This window comes from Parus major, chromosome 2, assembly GCF_001522545.3.
Source record: "Parus major isolate Abel chromosome 2, Parus_major1.1, whole genome shotgun sequence".
Classification (NCBI taxonomy): domain Eukaryota; kingdom Metazoa; phylum Chordata; class Aves; order Passeriformes; family Paridae; genus Parus; species Parus major.
Genome location: NC_031769.1, coordinates 63,002,282 through 63,014,930, shown reverse-complemented (window position 1 = coordinate 63,014,930; position 12,649 = coordinate 63,002,282).

Here is a 12,649-nt window from a genome sequence, read left to right as displayed (position 1 = left end):
GGAAGAAGTGCAAAGTGTTCTGCAGACTTAACTCCTTGAAGGCCTGACAGATGATTATATCCTTGAGCTTATCTGTTTTTTCTAAGAGTACCAAGTTGATTAAAAGTATCATCTCTGCCTGCATTTGTTTCCTCAGACCCTGGTGAGATACAGTGATGCTGCCACTGCAGCCATGACCTATTACGGCTGGAAGGTTTTACATTTCTGTGGTGCTGTGGGGGTGAGGTAATTTTAGCAGACAAGGTTAGGCACCTCTGTATTTTTAAACAAACCAGATCGATACTGACCTCTGTTCCTCTCTGTTAATACAGTCCTTTGAAGTTTGTGTTAGTGTGATAACTTACAGAAACTCTTTTCCATTCTGAAAGCAGTATCTAGAGCTCTTTCATGAGCTCTTTCCTCCAGCTGCTCTACCAACCCCTGCAGCTGGATGTCCCTCTTGGTCAAAACCAGCTGAAGCAGGACTCCAGGAGAATCATTCTTTTTCTGACGCAGCCTTCCCATCTCCATGGGAGTGAGTAAAAGCACTGTGTTAAAATTGCCTACCTTATTCATTGCTGAAGTCTGACCCTGGTTTTTCTTGTTTGACATTTATGTTGTGCATTATTCATACATAACACAGCAGTATTATATGCTGGATTTACAGATCATATATACAGAAAATGCAGAGTGACAGAAGACTCCCAGTTCTGTCTTTCTAAAGACTCAGGCTAGAAGATCCTCCACAGTGTGAACCACAGGAGAACAGAACTATCTAGTGCTGTTCTTGAATTAATTCTTCCCCAGTGTATTAAGAGAAACATTAATTTAAGGTTCAATGCTGTTGATGATGTGACCACAGAAGTATTTTTGTTACTACATGCAAACACTGGGTTTATACTGCCCTCTTCTGTAGTACATTGAAAATGAAAACAGAATTAAGGCCAGGAATGGCTCTACAAAACTGAATCTTATTTAATATGAAGGTACCTTCTATGGCATTTTTTCACTCCAGGTCAGCTTTTCCTTCTGATTTCTATTTGTGAAAATATTGTCCTTAGACAGAACGGAACATTCTGTGTTCCTTTTTTCCTTTCAAGTTGGCCTTTGCTAATAGCTCTTCTGGAGAGTAGGTGTTACTTCTTAAAATACCACAGTTACGTAAAGCCTGATTGATATGAGCTAAGGTGGGCAGAAAAAAAAGTTATCAAAACCTGACTGTTTGAAAGAGAAGAATGTATTTTTGTTTAAAGCAGTGGGAGGGCATAATTACCTGAACTGAGCATAGGAAAGGTTTGAGCTCACGTTGCTGACATGAAGGTCTATAGAGAGCAGACTTCGCTCTCTGTGTGCTCTCCTGCACCCAGAGGCATCCACCCCACAGCACGAGAGCTTCCTGAAATCCCACTGCAGCCATAATATAACACCAGCTGTTTATCCAGGATGAGCAGCCAGGATCATTGCACCACACAGGTGAAGGTCCCTGGGTGTGTTGGCATTGAAGGAGGGCACCACAGCTACCCAAGAGGGGAGCAGCAATCACTGTGGGGCTGCTGTGTGCCCTGCTGTGCTTCCCCAGCACGGCCCCAGACCGGCCTGGAAGAGGGTTTGCCCCTCTGACCCTTGTACAGAGAGGCAAATGGGCCGAGGCCTTCATGGATGTCTCACAGCTCTGAAGTTGCTGGAGGATAGGGTAAAACCAGAAAAGGCTACTGTGAAGCCTCAGCACCTCGAATTTGTTTCATGTTCAAGGCATGCTTCCTGTCAAGGGAGAAGAGAGAAGCTGGAAAGCTGATTTTAAACAAAGACAGGTGCAAATTTCCAGCTTTTCTCTTTTAGGGGATTTTGCTTGGATTTACCACTATGTTTAAAGGGTAGTTCTGAAAGCCCTTCCTTTAAATCCCTAAGCCAGCTATTTGCAGCTTTTCATTCTTCTGAAACCCTGGGAATATTATTTTTGCAGTGTCTCTACCAAGCTGTCATGCCTTCAGCATCTGTACAGAGGTGGTTTTGGCCACAGAGAGCTCTGTTTCAGTCCAGTGATTAGGTCTCTCTATGCAAGTTCATTAAATTCAATCTATCAAGAAGCTGTTTTGCTCACTCAGTAAATTCTAACAGAGCCAGAAGGACTTGCACATTGCAGCATATTGCAGCTTTGAGAAATATTGGAGATGGTCTTCAGAGAAAGAAATCCAATAAAAGGGCCTCTTTGCTGAACAAGTTATTTTAAGACACGTTTTCACATCTTAATGATCCTTAAATTACCAGCTTCCTGACCAATAATGAAAACTGCAGAAGCAATCCAATTTGCAGTTGCACTACTTTTTTTGTAATTTTGCTTTATAACCAATATTCTCCCAAAGAAATAACAAAGTAGTGATACTACAGCACAGCTGTTGTCAGTGTTGATCTATACATCTGTATACACGTGTCAATGTTTTAAAATCCTTTGTCAACCATTTAGTTGGAGGAAGGGTACCTTCAAGCATTACATTAGTCTCTGATATTCAGGTGGCTTTACTCTTGCTAACATTTGTTCTGCTGTTTTATTCCTGAGTTGAAAATACGTATAGTAATTTGTCAATCTGTCAGCAAAGTTTTCTACTGGAGTGTTAGCAGGCCTTTTGCTTCTCTCTTTTTCCCCTGCACAGAAAACCTTTCCAAAGTATTATAAAATTGGAAAAATCTATTAAGGATGTGCAATATATTCTTTGGACCTGCTTAGCTCTGCTTTTAATGAATTCATTTTTTAAAAAAGTCAGTTTTAGCAACATGTTTTTCACAGGGATTCCCTTGCAAATTGCTCATACACTGTCATCATATTTTTCAAGTTAAATTCAGGTTTCTGTAATGTCATTCTCATCACATTTCCTAGAGAATGTAAATTCTCTTTTGTTCTACTTGGAAGCCAACAAAAATTCATTTGAAAGCTAAAAGTGAGTTCAAGAAGCAAAGTTCAGCTATTGGTACAAACTTTGTCAAAACCAAGTGTGGTGCAGTTGGAGGCTCATTCCAATAGCTTTGGTGGCAGAGACGACCAGATGTCACCTGGGAACTACAAGGCAGCTACAACCAGCCAGTCAGGATCTCACCCATGTTGAGGTGACAGGGGAGAGTGTTTGGCCCTCATAGTCTGTGGCCACTTTTTCTTAACCAGCCTATCTGCTCTGAGAGCTCGAGCCCTGCAGGCAATAAAACTGAAGGGCTGGTAAGACCTGCTGGTTAAGTTCCCAGGAAGAATGAGGTCTCTCTTATGGCAAGAAGCCAAGCTGCAACTCTCTCTCTCTGCAGGACCAAGCCCCTGACCAGTGCAGTGCTCCAGCAAATTAAAGATATGAACGAGTTTTCACTGTTATTGACCAAAGCACAGTATTTTTCTCCACTGGGAGCCAAGGCTCATTGAGAGCTCCCGCTCTGTTTGCAGTGGAAGAAGGGCTTTCACAATAGAAAGGCTCAATAGAAGCAGTTGCTACGTGGGAGGATATTGAAAACAGTGATTGGCATCACACTTTCTTTCTTCTGTCTTATCTATTGTTTGAACCCCAAGAATTGCAGGGACATGGCTGCTCTTGTGACAAAGTCTATTACCCTCCTCTCTTTCTCTTATTTCCCCCACTTCAGTCATTAAGGTTTGAAGAATAACTTAAAGTAATCACACTGATGGCAGAGGGGTGGTATTTCCCAGCCCTTCGTGCTATCACAAGCGTACCGCCACATCTTGTGGGCATAAAACCTGCAGCTGCATCTAGCACATCTCACACCAAAGGCCATGTGGCCACTCCACACTGGCACAGAACAGGGAAAGGTGAGCTGGTCCTGTGCTGGGGGTGCATGGCTCACTGCATGTACCCTGGGTACGGCTCCCTGGGCATTAGACAGAGTCCTTGCAACATCCCCTGCAGTGCCAGCAGCAGAAACCCTGGACTGATTCCAGCTGATCATACAGATGCACTCCAACCCTGTCCATGAAACACAGTCAATGGAGTTGTGTTGGCACAGAAGGGAAGCAATCCATGCCTGTTATTTGATTGGTGCAGGAGAAGTGCCCCATTTATTTTCTAGAGGAGATAGGGATCATAACCTCTCTGTCATGCCACAGTCAAATATTGTCTGACCCAAAACCTCAGAAGTCCTTGCCTGGAGTTTAGGGTAGAACCATGGGTATTGTTCTTAGAGACTTCCCAGGTTAAGACATGCTCCTGCTTAATTTCATCATTGCGAAAACAGAATTAGGGTCCTTGTTACAACCAACATCTTTTGCTGGCACTTGCTGAAAGATTTGTCTAAAACTTGGCAGTAGTTAAATCTAGTTACAGTGACAGCAAGAGAAATTATGGCTGCAAAGCTGAGAGTCATACAATTTCTCTTCTCTTTGCCAAAGGCAGACCTCGGAATTTGTGATCAACATCATGTTGAGAATCACGTTTTCTCATGCCCTTGCAAGGGAAACAATTGCTAATGGATCTTGTGCTTCAGCAGCATCTCTCTCCCTGCTATGTTTCCCAAATGTGTAGGTAGAGCAGCAAGGACATGGAAACCTTTTGTAAATTGAAAGAGAACAATTCCAAAAGATGAGAGCCAGAAAGTTACGAGAAAAGTACAATTAACCTCTGACTGCTGAAACCCTGAAAAAAAGAAATTGGACAATAAAAGCTATGGTAATCAAGGAGGCTGAAGGCATGATTTTCCTAAGCAAGGTAACAGCACTGGGTAAGGATAAACCTCTCCATGTATTTCTGCATGTCTGCATGTGTTTGCTGAGGTGAGAAGGACTTTGAAACCTGTTCTGGGATTATGCGTTGTTCTTTATTAAAATTACTGGTGCTACAGCAGTGCCTAGCAACTCTAACAAAGTATCAGGGTCTTATTGCAGAAGTCATTGTGTGAAGGAAGAATAAAAAAAAAGAAAGTGACTGTCTTAGGCATTTCAGGCAGGAAAGAGTATGAAATGAGCGCCCAGATTGGCAGTGTGTCAGCAAGTTTTAAAATATGAGTCCTGTGAGAAATAAAATATGTGAAAACCAAAGGTTGCCTTTCATATATTTAACTAATAAGAGGAGTCATGAGGAGATCCTAAGCAAGGAAAAAGAAATGAAGAAACATTAGACCAGCAGCAAGGGAAATGTGTGAGGCTATTTTAAAAATCCTTGAAGATACCTTTCAGAAGAAATAATGCCAATTTTACTGGGGGGAGAAAATCCTAGTATCAAGCACTGAAAAATATTATTTCTACTTCTATTCCTCACGTTTATATATTTATAGCAATCTGGACATGGTATATCCATGCCATTTTCCTTCTACTTAATATCTAATTGTCACTGTACTATTGATCTACCCAGCTGTGAGTGGTTTCCAAGCACAGCATGCAAATCATCTAGAGGACTTTGCAATTTCTGTTTAGTAGTTTGGCTTCAGGATATTTCATAATTTATTTTTTTTTTACCCTAGTGCTTTCTGTGGTTCACCATCACTCCCCCCAGTGACTAATTTTTCCCATCTTATCAAAGAGAAACTTCTGTGGTGAGCTGAAGCCACATCATTTTTCCATGGCTCTGTTCTTCCCCAGCTAGGGCAAATATTTCTGGAGATCAATAATTTTTATTTTCTGTGGTCATATTTTCAGTCTTATTGTTTTTCAGTGTTGTTCTCTCCCTGTTCAGTGGTTTGCTGAAACCTTTGTCATAAAACTAATGCCCTGGTTAATCAACAAGACTGAGCTGATTCCAGAGATAAGGGGGAAATCCCAAGGGAAATATTCTGCATGCTTCTTTTTAGAAGTCTCTCCCCCCCCCCCCACCTCATAAAAGTGCACAGGGCTAATTAAAGGACTTCCCAAAAAGCAAGTATCAGAAAAATGCATTTTTGCTCTTCAGCTTGATCATGAGTAACAGACATTACTCAGTTCACAGCCCGACATGAAAATCCATCCCTTGCAGACAAGGCTATGAGGTAGAAGAGGTTTGGTCCTGTGGCCAAATAACTGCACAGGTGAAGCACAACCTTTGCAGAAATAATGAAAATCAATCATCAGTAAAAGATTCTGAAGATTCAGTTGACTGATGTTACATTCCTCTGGACAAGATATGGTACAGAGGAGGAGACCTAACTGAGATCAGGAAAACAGAATTATTCATGGTTGCTACTTCTCAAACAAGAGGAGACTCAAAAGTTACTCAGCCCCTGTATGACTACTCTCCAAGGCTTGGGATTTTTTTAGCCCTGCAGTTATATCTACCAAAGTCACATGCCTCCCAGGCTGCAGAGGCCCTGTACATCCATAGACTAGTGCTATCCCATTTTCCTCATGCCCTTGGCAGTCTCATTGTATCATAATGCATAGGTGCCACTGTTTAATACAGACATTGTGGTCTGGCTTTCAACCTGCTCAGTCTAGGTTGAGCTCCTGGAGGGAAGGACAGTCCAAGGCCATAGGTGGTGCCCTCAGTTCATGTGGTTCACTGACTTGTCTGCTTTTAGTCCTTGACAGGGAAGAAGCCACAACTATGAAAAGATTTGCAGTCATGAAGGAATCCAACACCTGAAAGTGGTTAAAAAGTTCAGTCCTTGCTGAAACTAAGAGACGGGCAAAAGTTTTGCTGAGTGTCTTGTGAAAGTGCTTCTCCTCACCCACCCCCAGATCTGAGACGGAAGAACTCAGACTGAGCTGGGAACACTGCTGTTCTCCAGCACTACGGAGAGATACCTTGAGCTGTTTCACTGTGTCCCAAAATAGAAAAATACACATACACAGCTGACATCTAAACACTTACTGCCTCTGTATGCAGTGCATTCACCACAGTTCAATTCTGTACTAAACCACTTTAAAATGTTCATTATGTGGGAGAGGATAAAGCAGGGAGAGCACAACCTTATTCAAGAGCATAAATGGGTTTCTCTGGCAACCATCACAAGCTGCATTACATAGTAACTAAGTGTAGAAGCATCTATATTTAGGTTCTGGGTCTGCTATTGACCTATCTTTTTTGCTGTAGAAAATTAACACATTTCTCTGCGTCTAGTTTGGGGAGAATTCACCCATCCACTGCCGACAAGCTAGAGACGATGGCTTTGAAATTTGAAATTGCCTGAATAAACTAATTTTTCTTCCCTTTTTATGCTTGGATTTTAGTGCATTTCTGGTTCTTCATATGTTCTTAGCCTGCTCCAGACTTAACAAATAAATTTTTTTCAACTGTGTCTTTACTGGGCAACAGATGCCCTCTGACTGAAGATGCAGGTGGGCAAGCAGAGATCATAGAATGGTTTTGGGTTGGAAGGAACCTTAAAGATCATCTTGTTCCACATGTCTGCCATGAGCAGGGACACTTTCCACCAGATCAGGTTGCTCAGAGCCTCATTCAGCCTGGCCTTGAAGACACAGTGTGCCACACTAGTCTTCACAAGCTGAGCAGTTTGGAGACTTCCACCATGTGGCTCTTCCAGGGCACAGTAAAACTTAGAGGACCAGGAACTGCTTATTCTATTCATAGCCATGAGCCCAAGCACATAAAGGATGGCTTCTGATTCCCATTCAGTGATCTCTGAAGTTCAGAGCTTGGATCCTTCACTGTCTGGAAGCATTTCTGCCACAGAGTGAACACACAGATGTGTGTTTACTGAATGTGCCTAGCACCACTGTAGGTGCTTCATGTGTGGAGAAAGGCTAACAGCTCCATTTATGATCTTGGTAGCTTGGGCTCAATGAACCACAAGGGATCTGTAACCGCTGTTTTCAAAATGTCCGTGGAATCTGGGAGTGCAAAGAGTGATAAGGACCACCCTTTTCATATCCAGCTTCCAGAAAAAGGATTCAGTTCCAGCACCTGAAATAATGCCATCGGAAATCACAGGTCCCTTTTCTGAAAGTGGTGATTCTATACATAACACAGAGGCATCAAAAAGAGTAACACCCAAGGGAGCTAAAAATGATTCTGAAATATTCTGGAAGAAATTAGTTATGAGGAACTCTTCTTCATGGTTTTGTAATTTTTAATATTTATATCTCTCCTTAACATCACATAATTTCTGTGGTCATCCTTTCCCCCACCTTACCATGGAGAGATAATTACAGAAGGTATTCTTAGAAAAGGAACAATGGAACTAATTATTACAAAACACATTGAAAGAAAAAGATGTCATGTTTCCAAAAATTACGAAGAAATGCGCATACGCTGCAGGGGATTATCCACAAACAGCAACTAAAGACAAAAACAATTTTGTTTATACACATTTGGCATGTGTATCTCAAATAATAGTGATAACTTGACATCCCAAGATTAGCTCACAGATTCATTATCCTTTGAATGAATCTAATGTTTTTAAAATTACTAGGTCGAGCCTCAGGCTGACATAGGAGTTATGTAAGTCTTCTTTCAACAGCCAGCCTATATGAAGTGCTTCCTACTTCCCCATATTTTGTTTTCCATAGGTTATTTGGCAGATCTCTGGGTGAAATGGCAGCAATTTTACAAGCCACAAAACAAGTTTTTGGCATAAGCTGCCACCACAATTTATATATTTACTTATTGCTCAAGCCAATAGAAATGTTTTGTTATAAACCAAAATGATTATTTTAAGTCCTAACTTAGTCCACACTTTCTTCTAGAAATCAAATTTATAAGGAAATTGGTGAGAGAGGGAATGAATGAGGGGACAAGAAGCTGCGTGGAAAATCTTCTGAACCCTCAGGCTCCAAGGGTTATGGGTCTGAAGTGCAAATGGCACCCACTTCCTTGTTGAGTACCTCAGAGGTCCCTACCAGCACCAGTATTGTGTAGTGTCTGTATAATGAACTGGATAAGAGGAATGAGTGTTCCCTCTGCAGGTTTTCAGACAATGTCAAAACAGGAGAGCAGTCACTACGCTGAAGATAAGGCTGGAGAAATGGGCCAAGGTGAACCTCGTGAAATTCAACCAAGAGAAGCACCAAGCCCTGCCCTGGTGAGAAATAACCCCATGCACAGGACAGGCTGAGCTCTGACAGGAAAGCAGTTTTTCAGGTAAGATCTGGAGGTCTTGGTGAACATCAAGTTGAACACGAACCAGCAATACATCTTTGCAGCAAGGAAAGCCAACTGCATGCCAGGCTGCATTAGCAAGAATGATGACACGATTATTTCCCTGTCCTCCGTGATTGTGAGACCACAGCTGAGGTGTTATATCCATTTTGGCCTCTGCAATACAAGAAAAACATTGACAATCTGGAGCCAGTCTAGCAGAGAGCCATCACAAGGCTGGAACACGTGGTGTAGGAGGAGAAGCTGAGAGAGTTGCGCATGTTCAGCCAAAAGGGGAGAGGGTAAGGGGGAAATCTGCTGTCTGCAAATACAGAACAAGGCTCTTCTTGGAACTGCATGCTGTAAGGACAGGAGGCAACAGACACAGGCTGAAACTTGGGAAATTTGAACTTATTTAAGGAAAATGTTTTGTGTCTGTGCATCTCTTCCTCTTTCACCAGCCAGCCTGCTGGGAAACCAGTCCCTTCTCCAAGGCAGCAGCCAGCTGTTATAACATGAATTATAAATTTACTTACCTCATAACTGGATTCAGGAAAAAAAACAACGAAATTTCAGCACTGACCAGACAGCCAAGACAAGCACAAAATTCCCTCCCTGAATCCCAAACAACCACCAGAAAGGCATCAGACTTAATCTATCTCTTATTACAAAGAGGAAGGGCAAGAGCTCTTCATCTGACTGCAAAATGGTACTCAAAGACAGGTTAAAATGCCCAGATACTTTCAGAAGAAGACAGGGGACTCTTCCAAGTCTGTGTTCCTTTCCTCCTGATGGGCTGATCCAAAAGGCTTATGACATAGTCAAGAGTCTGACCCACTGCAGCCACCAAAGACTGAGCTGTCAAAGGAGACAGGAGAACAGCTTGACAAGACACAAGTTATTATTTTCTACTCTTTGCTGAGACAAAATTTCATGCTGATCTTCATAGTTCTGTAGCCTGAAAGACAAAGTCAAGAGTAAAAAGTAAATTTTTTTGTTCCTTCAGGATGGCATTGGCTAAACTGGAACTTTCTCCCCCCACAATCAAAAAAAGCACGTAGAAAACCAATGTTTCTCTTGGCCAAAAATTCAAAATCAAAGAGAAAAAATCAGCCTGCTATTTGTTTTCCAGCCTAGGACTAGGCTGCATTACATGTGCTTAGGCAACTGATGCTAAGTGGGCTAGGGATTGCTGTTACTACTGCTTACAGCAGTGGGGGTTTGTAGCTTGTGAGAGACCAACAACATAACAAGCAGATGAAATGTGTGGACTGTTGCCTATACAGCACCAACATCTTTATAAAAGAAACATCTTTTTTAGGCTTTACATCAATTCTGTCACAGACTTCCAAGAATAAATGGTCCCTCCCCTGCCTTGCTAACATGTCAGCCCAAGCATCAATCTGTAGGCTTAAGTCACTTAAAAATGCTGATTCCAAAGGTCTTATTAGTTAACAAAAAAAAAATAATAAAATTAACAAAGAGACTAAATTAAACTATATGTTTACATTCTTTTTGAGAACATATGCATCTAATTCTTGCCTCCATTTGGAAAGGGGAAAAAAAAAATCAAGAAACACCTCCCTTGGATTCCCTCCAAGAGCAACCAGGTAAGGGCTAGCTAACATATATTCTTAGTTGAATTAAACCAGCTATCACACCTTTAAAAATAACATGCACAATAAATTAAAGTGTAAATAAAAGATTTATACGTGCTATTTTTCATATTATGCCACAAATATCTTGTGAGAGGCTTATATAATAAGGGGTAATTCTGTATAACATTGGAGCTTCTTTTTTGCTTTTTTCCTCTGCCTGAGAGGGATGGATGAACCTGAGAGTGGTGCAAAGAAATTAACTGTGGGCTTTAAATTATCACTGTCTCTTAATCAAATTATGGCATTTTATTAGGTTTTTAATTAAGATCTAGTCAAGAGAAGTAAGGACATAGGAAATGCTAATACCTAGACGTTAGATATTTCAGAAGAGAAATCACCAGAACCATTTTGCTGTTGTGTCTTGCAGACCATTGGAGCAAGATCATCCAGCAATTAATACCATAGGCATTATCATGAGGGGCTTAAGGTGTTAAGGCTTTTAATGCTGATATTATAGCATAAGATTTTTGAGGAGAGAGGGATAAAAAAAGAAAGGTTCTTCTTTTGAAGAAATTGTAGTTTGATAGCTGGATAGATAGGTATCACTCGAAGCTTTGAAGAGAAAGCAGATAAAAGATGCAGAGCACTTCTCCAAACCAAGCTGAATACCCACAACTGGTACATAACACATTCCTTAGTGGCATTGCAGAAAGGTTTTATCCTGTCATGTAAAGACAGGTGTACAGAAGTGCCTGGAGGATTTTTTCAAAGCCTGAACAACTTCTCTTATATACTAAATTTCTGCTTCTGACAAGTTCCAAATTCTTGAAAATGAAGCAAGAGTGATAAAATACAACTAGCACATGGTCACGACCCTAGTCACAGCCCCTGCTCCAGGGAGGCTGCACATCGAGCCTCCCCGCCTGCTGCTTCACCCACAGCAGAGAGGAGCCAGAGATGAGTCAGCTTCACACCTTCAGAAGCCCTTGGAAAACTAGCCTGGTTAAAATCACTGCATTCCCACAGTATCCACTTTCTTTTCCAGGACAGAAAGTGCGGGTGTCTGTGATTTTAATTAAACCATCGACACTAAGGAATTAATCACCTTTTATGTTTGAAGCTACCCTGTAGCCTGCTTGACACCCTGTACACTCACGAGTGTTCCCCAGTAGTTTTCTGATGTTATTCACTCCTTCTCACTCTTCAAGGGGAAGCACTAAGGGGTAGGCAATGCCCTGGCCCTTGCTGTAGGCATGGAGGGGTGGCTGTGTTTGCTTCGCTCAACTCTTACCAGAGACTGTCTGGACGGTGATTAGATTCATCCTGAACACAGTTTGACTCTGAAAGGATTACTGGATAGCTGAGAAGCTGTTTTCCTCAATTCCTGTCATATCTTTCAAGAAATGCCATGTAGGATGAGGACTGGTCAATGGTCTATACATCATGTATAGCAGACAAACTTGTTTGGAAACTTTTTAAAGTGGCTTAAATGCTGCTGTCTCTGTGCCCAGCAGCAGCTCCTTTCTCCACGACTTCTCCAGCCTACTGGCTAAAGTGGGAGTAACTACCAGGGGACAGGGGTGGGCGCCAGCAGACTGGGACAGAGAGGAGGGCTGTGGGAGAGGGAGCTGAGCTTGGAGAGGGTGCAAAGGCGTGGGACTCCAGGCTGGGCTTTTCCTCCATGGCGCACCATCATGGGTTGCTCTGGTTGCAGCTGCCTCTAGAGGGCTCATTGCCTTGCTGGAGAAACAGCAGCCTTTGTCCTCGCCTCTGAAAAATACTCCATGGCATCGCATTGTTTAAAATCTCCCCTTTATTTCCACTCAGATCTCCAGTGGCTTGGCCTCAGAAGCAGAGGTGTGGTGCGTGAGGGATCTGTATGGCCGCACTGCCATCACAGTGTACAGAATGCACTCCCCATCGGGGAGGCAATAGGGATGTGCTCCCTCTCCACTTCCTGCCTTCCCTTTTCATCCTTCAGCTCTCCGAAAGTTTAAGGCCTTACGTGCACTCCACTGCACTTGAAGGCTGCCAAACATCTGCTCATACCAACACTTCTTCTGCAGAGCTACGGCA